At 39.1% G+C, this 11,980-nt stretch overlaps 1 non-coding gene across 1 annotated transcript; it reads left to right on the top strand.

Annotated features, from left to right (window-relative positions):
- The first annotated feature begins 8,945 nt into the window (after positions 1-8,945).
- On the top strand, positions 8,946-9,052 carry LOC138762553 (U6 spliceosomal RNA). The gene has a single exon (XR_011356959.1). It is a non-coding gene; the product is annotated as a U6 spliceosomal RNA (small nuclear RNA).
- The last annotated feature ends 2,928 nt before the right edge of the window (positions 9,053-11,980 follow it).

Below are 11,980 nucleotides of genomic sequence, written 5' to 3'. Positions count from 1 at the left end.
AGATGTTGAGCATTTTCAATAAGTCACTAGATATGTGATCTTCCAGCATCTTGGTGGTCTTCACTCTGCTTACTACAGAGTAGTTGATGTGTAGTGGAGGGTGATCATTCCTGGTCCTCCTGAAGTCCACTATCATCTCCTTTGTCTTGTCCATGTTGAGCCTCAGATTGTTACTCTTGCACCATTTCACAAGCTTTTCCACCTCTTCTCTGTAGTGCGACTCATCATTGTTGCTGTTGAGGCCAACTACTGTTGCATCATCTACAAACTTGATAACACTGTTGGAGCTGGATCTGGTGATGCAATCATGGGTCAGTAGCATGAACAGGAGCGGGCTGAGTACACAACCCTAAGGTGCACCAGTGCCCAGCATGACTATGCTTGACATTCTGCCACTGACCAGGACAGACTATGGTTTTTCCATTAGGAAGTTCAGAATCCAATTACATAGAGAGGTACTGAGCCCCAGCAATGGGAGCTTCTCCATCATAATAAACACTGAGATCATGTCAATGAACAGCAGCCTGGCATATCAGGCAAGGTTTTCCAGGTGGGTCAGGACAGAGTGAAGTGACAAGGTTACAGCATCTTCTGTGGAATGGTTTCTTCTACAGGTGAATTTAAATGGGACCAGTGTCTCTGGGAGGAGTGTGTTGATGCATTCCATCACCAGAATGCTGAAGCATTTCATAATGGTAGAGGTCAGTGCCACAGGGCAGTAGCATTGAGGCCGGTTATTGTTGCCCTCTTGGGTATTGGGATGATGGTAGCTCTCTTGAATTCTGCAGGAACAATGGACTGCTCCAGTGAGGTTGTGAAGATCTCTGTCAATTGGTCAGTGCTGTCCTTCAGTACCCATCCATATATGTTGTCTGGTCTTGCCACTTTGTGTGGGTTCAGCTTGGAATAGATTCTCCTCACTTTGACCATGGTTATGCAAGGACGCCATTCATTAGGGGACATGGAGTTTTCTTTGCCATCATCCTGTTCTTCTCATCAAACCATGCACAGAAGATGTCCAGAATGGAGGTGTCATTGTCCTAAACTCACAAGGTTCTCTTGTGATCCATTATAGTCTTGATCCCTTGCCACATGTCCTCGAGTTGCTGGTGTTGCACAGCTGTCTGTGGATCTCCTGTGCATACCCGTGCTTTGCCTTCTGGATTGTATGGGAGAGTTCAGCCCTGGCTGATTTATTGCCCTTGTACACACTGTCCTGAAGGCAGTTTCACGATCTCTGAGAAGGGCCCAGACCTTTGCATCCAACCATGGTTTCTGATTAGCTCTGGGGAAGCATTTGATCTCAGTGACCTCCTTAATGCATTTGCTAATGTAGCCAGGTACTGAGATGACATACTCATCTATGTTTACATGATCATTGTAGGTAGCTCCCTTCTTGAAACAGCTCCAATCTGTTCAAGCAGTCTTGCAGTTTGGCTGTGCTCCCACCCCCCCCCACCACCCCAACCCCCACCTGTGCCCCCACCCCACCTCAACCATGCCTTTATCTCTCTGCGAACTGACCTATCTTGCTTTGCCAGCAGTCTGTCCTCTGGGGTTAGCAGAACAGAAATGTGATCCAATATCCAAGTTGGGGTCAAGGAGTAGCCTTGTATGGACCAGGAATGCTGGTGTACACCAAATCCAGGGTGTTCTCTTCTCTGGCTGGGGAGTTCACATGGTATTGAAACTGAGGTAAGACTTTTATCAGGTTGGTGTGATTGAAGTCGTCTGAAACAAGCGTGGCACCATTGCGGTGGGAAGTCTGGGCTTTGCTGAAAGCACCGTAAAGCTCTTAGCCTACGATGGAATGTAGACCGTGACAATCAGTGTGGCTGAGAATTCCCTAGGTAAGTCGAAGGGTCTGTATTTACCAGGATGTTCTCTATTTCTGCTGAGCAGATGTTCTTCAGAACAGAGACAATGGTGCACCAGTTCTCACTGATGTAAACACACATCCCTTCATCGAGTCTTGCCAGAAGCAGCAGTGTCTCTGTCTGCCCTAAAGGAGATAAGGCCATCCAGCCGTATCGCTGAGTCTGGACTGGTGTCCTGGAGTCACATTTCTGTAATCACCAGAGCATAGCTGATCTCTCTGGTTCAGATGCAGCCTCAGGTCATCATGAGAAGCAGAGAAAAAGGTGGTTGATGCACAAGTAGGGACGGCTGGTAGGATGTTTATGTGGAACATTAGGCAGATAAGGCAAAATTTCATCCAGTGGGATGAGTTGCAACAAGGACACAATGTCAAAAGTAACAAATAAAGGGCTAAAGATTTAGTCTTTAAATGCATGCAGCATAAGAAATAGTGTGGATGACCTTGCATTTCAGCTACACATTGGCAGGAATGATGTTTGGCCATCATGGAGCCATGGCTAAAGGATGTAGGTTATTAGGAGCTTATTGTCCAAGGATATATCAAAAAGATTGGCTGTGGCTCTTTTGGAAAGAAACAACATTAAATCATTAGAAAATTGTGACATAGGATCAGAAGATATTGTATCAATGTCAGAATCACTTTATTGTAATTTCCATACTGAAAGCATAAAAGCAAAATAGTATTGAGTTAAAATATACTCTTGACAGTTAAGTACAGACCTCCAAACAGTAGCCAGGATATGGACAACAAATTACAACAGCAAATGGATTAAGTGGATCAGATGGATGAAGCAAGTAGATTGGGCAAATGAGGTTGGGAACGGATCTTGATAAAATGTGTAGAAAGCCAACAAGATGGCATTTTAATGCAGTTTAGGGGATCAGCTTTGCTAGATTCGATGATTAGAGAGATTAGAACAGAGGAACAATGAGGGGGAAAATGATCACAATCTGATTATTTTAAGGTTTAACAAGGATAAACTAAAGTCAGATGTGTTAGTATTTCAGTGGAGAAAAGGGAATTACAGTGGCATGAAAGAGGAACCATATATTGGAAAGGGACTCAAGGAAGGCGGCAAAGTTTCTGCAAGAAATGAAGGATAAATATCTACAAAAATGAGGAACTATTCAAATGGAAAAATGTCACAACTGTGGCTGACAAGAGGAATCAAAGCCAATGTAAAAGCCACAGAGAGGGCATACAAGGAAGGAAAAAGTGGTGGGAAGAAAGAGGATTGAGGTTTTTGGAAACTTACAGAAGATAACTAAAATATTCATAAAGAGGGGGAAGATGAAGTAAGAAAGTAGGCGAGCAAATAATATTAAAGGGAATACAAAAGGTTTTTTCAAGTATACAAAGAGAGATGAGAGTAGATATAGGATGACTAGAAAATGACACTAACCAGCATGGTCTTGCATGACAAACCAAATAGTGACATGCAGGTGTGCTACTAATGGACCACATTATACAAGGATCTGTTTTAATCACCTTTAGATGCCAGCACATCTTACATGTGGCTGGCCCGGTTCCAAGGCAGGTATTGAGGGAGGGTTGGGGTGTAACTGCCTTCATGGGGATATCTGGGAGGGAGGAGTCACAGCTTCAGGAATGGGCAAGCCCATAAGCACATGCATAAAATAGACATAGTGGTAGCACAGAGAGGTAGCAGCACAGCAGGCAAGATAAAGGAAATGCAGTGTATGTTGCGTATTTGTATTTTCAAAAGATCCTTCACAAGATGTCAAGATCCTTAACATGACAAGAGGCCATGATATAACAGGATGGCTGGATTATTGGCCAATTGGCAGGATACAGAAAGTTGGAGGATAGGGATCATATTCTGGTTGACTGCCAGTTGCTGTTGAAATTCCACAGGGGTCAGTGTTGTGGCTACTTCTTTTGATGTTGTCTATTAATGATTTAGATTATGGAATGAATGGCTTTTGATCAAGTTTACAGGTGAAAGGAAGGTAGATGGAGAAACATGAAATGCTGAGGAAACAGGGGTGTTACAGAGGATGCAAAATAGGCAGAAATATGGCAGATTAAATATCATGTCTTAAAGTGTTTGGTCATGCACTTTGGTAGGAAAAATAAATGGTCTGACTAGTTTTAAATGGCAAGAAAATAGAAAATACCTAGATGCAAATGGTCCTAGTAGTCCTCTTGCAGGTTAACCTGAAGACAGTGGTGAAGACAGAAAATGCATTTGCTGACATTGGAGAGGATTCAGGGAAGGTTCAAAAGAATGATTCATATGAGGAGCGTTTGACAGCTCTTAGCCCATACTCATTGGAATTTAGATCAATGAGGAAGGATCTCATCAAAACATCTTGAATGTTCAAAGCATGGACAGAGTACATGTAGAGAAAGTTGTTTCCCATGGTGGGAGAGTCTAGGACATGAGTGCAAAACATTAGGATAGAAATAGAACAGAGATGCAGAGGAATTTCTTCATCCAGAGTGTGGTTAATCTGTGAACTTTGTTGCACAATCCATTGTGGTGGCCTGGTTAATGGGTGTATTTACAACAGAGATTGATAATTTCTTGATTAGCCAGGACATCAAAGGTTATGAGGCAAAGGCCAGGCAATGGGGTTGATTTGGAAAATGGTGAGGGTTATGTTAGGGTCATGATTAAATGCCAAGGCAGACTTGAAGGCCTGAATAGTCTACAGTGTTTCTGCTCCCATATCTTATTAAAATATTTTTATTGAGTTTAACATTTAAGAAATTTAGAAAGCACATAACAATTCAATGATATACAGGTAAGCACGTACAAACAGAGAGAAATATTGAATAAAACTACATTGTGGATTATTTGTTAACATCAAAGACAATTAATGGGATGTAGCGGCTGGGTAGCGGGCCAAGTGGGCACACAGCGTGGTATCACCTAATGGACCACACGCAAAAAATAATGAGGGCTGAGGAACAGCACGTTGATCTGCTGAGTCTCCTGCCGAAAGGCGCAGGAGACTCAAGGCTTAATTTAAACTTGCCAGTCTCATGGATCAGCAGCAAACCCATCGTGATGTCCCACCTTGTCCTGTGGAGCTCGGGACATGCGGTATATAAAAGAAGCTTGTAAACACAGAATAAATCAATCTTGAGTTGACTACTCTGGCCTATGTTTGTATTACTTTAGTAGCTCTACCATAGAAGCTGCTATAATTGATGACCCTGACTGCAAGATTCAGCTGAAGCCTGAGTCTACAGTCATAATGGACGCAGCTACAGCAGCAGCGGCCACAGCCAAGGCGGCAGTTAACACAGTTGGACTTCACTTGCCTCCTTTTTGGGCCCATCAACCTCGGGTTTGGCTTCTTCAGGCTGAAACCCAGTTTCGTCTTTGGGGCATAATGGCAGAGGACACAAAGTTCTGGCATATCGTAGGTGCATTGGACGCCGCTACCACATCTCAAGTAAGCAAACTTATTGCCAATCCCCCAGCAGAAAACCAGTACTCATTACTTTAGTAGCTCTACCGTAGTAGCTGCTACAGGGAAATATTAAATGTCAAACCCATTTATTGAAATAAATTATATGAAACAAAAAAAAGTAAGGTATGTTTCTAGCCTCAAAATTTAGCATTGAATTTAATCATTTCAGGTAAACACACATTTTTCACAGACTTTTCTTTCCCTTTATTTTTATTTAATACCTTGAAATTTGACGCTATATTATTCTGCTCCGAACTGCAATGATTTAAAGTGATTGTTTTTTTTTACCTATTTGGCTTGCACACTTTTACAGATATTTCTGAACTCTATTATAGTCATTTCCTTTGTTAGAATTCATTGATATCTTAAAACATTTCCAGTTCTGTACCGAAAAGGTAAACTTTGTTAATGGCCTAAGTAATGCTGCTTCTCAGATTTTGTTTTGGATTTCTAGCATCTGCACCCCATCTCAAGCACTTTCTTGCCTTCCTTTCCCATTTCTAAATTTGTGTGGTGTCATTGGTCCTCCTTTATCCTTCAGTTGCTCCACCTGAATCAATGAAGAATGAAAGATGCCCCAACAATTTCTAGCATGGAGCTTCATCAAATTAGAATCTGAAGAAAGTAACCAGTTTGTGCTCAATAACACTGACCTATTTAGTGCATCCTTTCTATTTATCTGGTCTGAAATTTTCCCTTTCACTTTTATTGTGACCTAAAGATCACTTTGAGAAGGCAGATAGAGATAACACCAATGCTGGAAATAAACATTATTTAGCTTTGATGCGATTCCAATAATATAAATAAATACTAAAAAAATAGTGAAAACTAAATATGATACTGTAGCGGGCACACAGCATGGTATTGCAAACTGTCATCATCAGTCCAAAGACTTACCTGACACATCACGGGCTAGCAGTGCTGGGCACCTAAGTACAGCAAGTGGATCAGATGAAGCCCCAGCCTAAAGGCACGGGGGCGAAAATGGCTCATAGCTTTAACCTGATGGTCCACAGGACCAGCAGCTGTTCACTAATGAGCTCATTAACAAGGAGGGAATAAAAGGTCTGTGTATGTCTGCAATAAACCAGTCTTGAGTTGACTACCTTTGTGTGTGTTTGTCTTTATTTAGTAGCATCTACTGTAGTAGCTGCTACAATACCAGAAGAGATGCATGTTAAACCTAAAATTAGATAAATTCAATTTTATTCAACTGACACATTTGTCAATTGAATACAATTGAATTTATCTAATTTGTCAATTTATTCCATAAAAATGAAAGGTCATCTCTTGAAGTGAACATCTATTTTTTTTTTGTTTGTTTTTTAATTTTTCTTTTAATTTTTCACATTATGAACCACATTAACCAAAATACACACAAAAAATTCCCTCTTGAATATACAGTGTCATTTTCTCCCCTTTCCCCCCTCCCTCCTTCCCACCCCCCTCCAAACCCATTAAACGTTCAACATATACAATACAATAAACCCATTAAACAATGTCATCCCACAATGAAAATAAACAAGAAAAGTTGTGTTATCTACTTTTACAGACTGGATCAGTTCATTTTGTCTTCTTCTCATTCTATCATTTTAGGGGGTGGAGGTCCGCGGTAGGCTCTCTCTGTTGTGTTCATGTGCGGTTCCCAAATTTGTTTAAATAATGTGACTTTATTTTTTTAATTATATGTTATTTTTTTCCTATAGAATACATATATTCATTTCTATGTACCATTGCTGTACTCTCAGGCTCTCTTCTGATTTCCAGGTTGACATTGTACAGTTTTTTGCTACAGCTAAGGCTATCATAATAAATCTTTTTTGTGCTTCATCCAGTTTGAGGCCTAATTCTTTACTTCTTATATTACTTAGAAGAAAGATCTCTGGATTTTTTGGTATGTAATTTTTTGTGATTTTATTTAATACCTGAGTTAGATCTTCCCAAAACTTTTCCACTTTCTCACATGTCCAAATTGCATGTACTGTTGTTCCCGTTTCCTTCTTACAGTGAGAACATCTATCTAATACTGTTGGGTCTCATTTATTTAACTTTTGGGGTGTGATATATAGCCTGTGTAACCAATTATATTGTATCATGAGTAACGTCATGTTTATTATATTTCTCATAGTTCAAAACCATAGCTTTTCCCATATTTCATAGAACTTTTGGCAGAACTGATAAGAACAGAAAATAAATTAAAAGGATAAAAATAAAAGAGAAGGAATATAAAATCGGTCTATTTGCAGATGACATCTTAGCATACTTAACAGAACCAGAATTATCAATAAAAGAATTACATAAGAAATTGAAAGAATATGGAGAAAGATCAAAGCAAATAAAAGTGAAGCGATGCCAATGAATAATGCAAATTTCACAAAGTTTAAAAAAGAATCACCATTTAAATGTCAAACACAAGCAATCCGATACCTAGGTATTAGACTAGATAATAATTTAGGCCATCTATACAAATTAAATTATCAGCCATTAATGAAGAAATTACAAGATGACTTAGAACATTGGAAAGATTTACCACTAACACTGATAGGAAGGGTAAATTGCATTAAAATGAATATCTTCCCAAGGATACAATACCTATTTCAATCATTACCAATTCCCTTAACAGAGAAATTCTTCAATGAGCTAAAGAAAATAATAAGGACATTTTTATGGAAAGGGGGGAAACCGAGGATAGCACTAGATAAATTAACAGAATGGTACAAACAAAGGGGTTTGCAGCTACCAAATTTTAAGAATTATTATAGAGCAGCGCAATTAAGATATCTATCAGATTTTTATCAAACAAGGGAAAAACCAGATTGGACCAGGTTAGAGCGAGAAAAAATAGGGGAGAAGGTACCAGAACATATATTTTATAAGTGCGATGAAAAGCTGCTGTAACATAGAAGTGCACCAGTACTGCACCATCTGCTCAACATTTGGAAGAAGATTCACGTAGAAAGGAAAAAAAACAAATTAGCAACTACCAAAATTATTATTGATGCAAAATCAACTAATCCCTTTCACAATAGATAACCTTTCCTTTAGAGAATGAGAGAGAGAAAAGGGATTAAAAGAATAGAAAATTGTTTTTTGGAAATAATTTATTATCATTTGAACAAATGAAGTACAAATATGGAATAACTCACGGTACAATGTTTGCATATCACCAACTGAAAACCTACTTAAAGGACAAATTGGGAAGCAGACTGAGGTTACCAGAAGGAAACAGCTTTGAATATGTGATTACAAACACAATGATAATTAAAAGATTTATAACAAACATGTACATCAAGCTGCAAGAGAAAGAAAATGATGAAATAAGCTGTAAACCCAAACAAAAGTGGGAACAACTATTCTTTTTAATGCAAATCATTGTCCGTATCAGAGATATACGATGATCCCACACAGTGATCCTGATATTAACATTTTATTCCTAAATTATCAAGTCACTAAATTTTATTGAAAACAACAACTGACTGCATAATTCAGCGCTTCTGTGAACACTACAGTAGATTCATGGATAAAAGTTGTTTTGCCTTCTTATATTCATTATATTAAAATCAACAGTCTGGAACATGTCAACTACCAACACACAGATCAAATCATGTTTCAAACAACTTCATGTGCTCATTTTAGCAGCACATATACTAAAAATGGAATAACACAGAGAGATTAGCATAGGCCCCTGCACAAGGATGACATGCAAATTCATGAAGCCTTCCATATTAAAAAAAAACAACTTCATGACTTAAAATGAGAATTTGTGGTCATTAAGTAGAATTTTATTCAATGAAGCTTCAACAGTGGAGTCCCTTGCCACTTGTCAATCTGTTCCTAATTTATTCTAATGTCAAGTGTGCTACATTTATCAGTAAAGGGAATGAACATTCCTTGTCAAGGATCTCGATGGTTTGATCATAAATTTCCTTTAGTGAATTGACTCCAAGCATTATCGATATCTGATCATCTAAAGCTATACTTTCTGCAGAGTGCAATGGATAATGAATAATGTAGGCCCTTTTTGCATCATCTCAGTTGAAAGGAACAGCAGAAAAAAACAGGCCATTCAGCCCTATATGTACCAATCCCATGAGAAAGAAAATTTCCTTTTTTGGCAGATGTTTATGAATTCAACTTTGAAATGCAGATTTAAGCAATTTCTGCAGAATTGGAAAAGGTCTCCAGTTACCCTGTTTTTATTCAACGATGTTTCTTGAATCCAATCTACAATTTTGATTTGATTTTGAAAATGTTCAGCAGTTTTCGATTTTGCTTTTTTGTAGTCTGGGGCAAACACTCCACTGGTCACATGACAGAGGGGCTCTGAAAAAGAGGTACAAGGACTCTCTGAAGAAATTCCTTGGTGCCTATCACATTGACCATCACCAGTGGTCTGCTCTAGCCTCTGATCATGCAGCCTGGCAACACTCCATTCACCAGAGCAAAGGTTTCAGCATGTGCCAACTTGAACCACAGATTTTGCACAGCTGCATTTTGCATGAATGACATGGGAGTGAGACATTGAGGATACTTATACCCATAGAACCGCGAGAAGTTAATGGGCTAGAACACTGTCCACACCGAAAAAAAATGAGCAGCAGTAGGAGAAATTCACCAATAAAATTATTGCCAGGAATGAAGCTCTGAGGATGCAGATAAAATGCTGCTGGGTTTAATAATATTCTGTGCGCTGTCAAGATCAGTGAAGTTATTGTTAAGTTCTATTTCCAACACCTGCGCCATTAATCATAGATACCGCTTGGCACAAAGCATTCATAATATTGATCAATTCCCATTCCAACCTACTCATCTTATCTTCGAGTTCAATGCTGCTTGCCTATTAGCCATGTCTCAGCCTTGTGGAATGATTGCAACACCTTGACGAGTAAAGTTCCTTCCCTAATGCAGAAAAGATGGCAGAAAACTGGGATCAGAAATTGGGATAAGCATGGGAGGGATAGCTGGGTTAAAACTCTGGCACAACAGTTCACTCTTCTGGAGGACATTATTGCATTGGCTGCTACAAATTCATGCCCAGTGGTGACAACACAGAATGAAGAAACATTCAGACCTAATCCTTAAAAACCTTTCTTTATTTTCACTTTATCCTACAATTTCATTTTATTTCTGTTTTACAAGCTCCCATTAATGCCTTCTTAAACTCTCCATCTCTTCAATATCCTCAAACTTTCCAACATTGAGGCATTAAATATTCTGTGAAAACTTTAATTCTGCAAGTTACCTAGGTTTGGATACTTTTCAGGAAAGGGCAAGGAACTTGATGAAGAGTTGCAATCTGAAATCCTGACAGTTCTTGTTCTCCTACTAAAACTGTTTGATCTTCTGAGTTCCTTCAGCATAGTGTTTATTGAATCCACACCAAAATCTGATCAAGTCTTCAAATCAGAGGCCCCTGAACTCCTACTTTGTTTCATAATTTGTGACCTGACGCTGTTAGTTTATCTCCGCAACAGTTTCAGACTCGATATCTGTAGCCAAAACTCAGATGCAAAACCATTTTTTGCTGGCACAGTTCGCGTTGTGGTTAGTGCAGTGCTGCCACAGAACTAGAGACCATGTTTCGAATCTTGCTCTGTCTGTAAGGAGTTTGTACATTATCCCCATACCTGCATGGGTTTTCTCCGGGTGCTCTGGTTTCCTCTCACCCGTCAAAACATTCATTGGTCAATTGGGAATGATTGGGTGGCACAGGCTTATGGGCCAGAAGGGCATGTTACCATGCTGTACATCTGAAAAATAAATAAAAGAACCCTGTAGTTACATTTGTCAGAATAATTGGAATATCTTGTGGCTTTCCAATTGTTGCCATCTTCCCATTATTATTCAACTATTTGTGCCCACTCACTTCTATCAGGACGTTTCAATGTCTCGATTTGATGTCTTTTGTACTGATATTTTTCTTTATTGGTTTGGCAATCACTGAAACTAAAGTTCTTTGTACTTTCATTTTTCTTGGAATGGAAATAATGATTGACCAATTTATTGGACCTCTACAAGGAAACACCATGTGTTGCAGATTAATTGGAACCAATGGACATATTATACTTAGAATTCCAACATTTCTGACGTGCTGGATCAGAAGTTATTCTAGAAAATAGAAACTTGTGGTACAGAGGATCAGAGCTATCAGTTTTCATGGATAAAATAGCAAGGGTAGAAAATTAGACAAGGATAAATGACAAGAATAGAAAATTGGCTAGCTCACATAGAAAAGAAGAGATGTAAATATTCTTTTCAGGTTGGCAAGATGTAACAAGTCATGTGTCAAGCTTGTTATGTTAAAATGCTGAGAACCCTGTTTAACCATTGCATGCTCCCCACTCTTGCTGCTCCAGTCTATTGTCAATAACAGCAAATCAGTTTCACAACATCAGTCATTTATGGTAATATTTGATGCAACAATTTTATTGACTATATATTTCAAAGAAAATGGAGCAATACCTGAAACCAGAGGAACTCAACAAAGACCCCAATCCCATTTCGAACTCTGGCTATGTTGCTTTGAGGATTTCCTGAAAGCGACCGCTAAGGTTGTTAACATGGATGAGGACAGACTGAAGCTCCTCTTCTCATGAATCGGACCACTGGTCTTCCCAATGGTCAATGACACCAAATGCATGCTGAGGCCATGCATGCA

This window comes from Narcine bancroftii, chromosome 4, assembly GCF_036971445.1.
Source record: "Narcine bancroftii isolate sNarBan1 chromosome 4, sNarBan1.hap1, whole genome shotgun sequence".
NCBI classification, from domain to species: Eukaryota; Metazoa; Chordata; class Chondrichthyes; order Torpediniformes; family Narcinidae; genus Narcine; species Narcine bancroftii.
The sequence above is the reverse complement of the archived record's forward strand: the minus strand, read 5'-3'. Positions and strand labels throughout refer to the sequence as shown.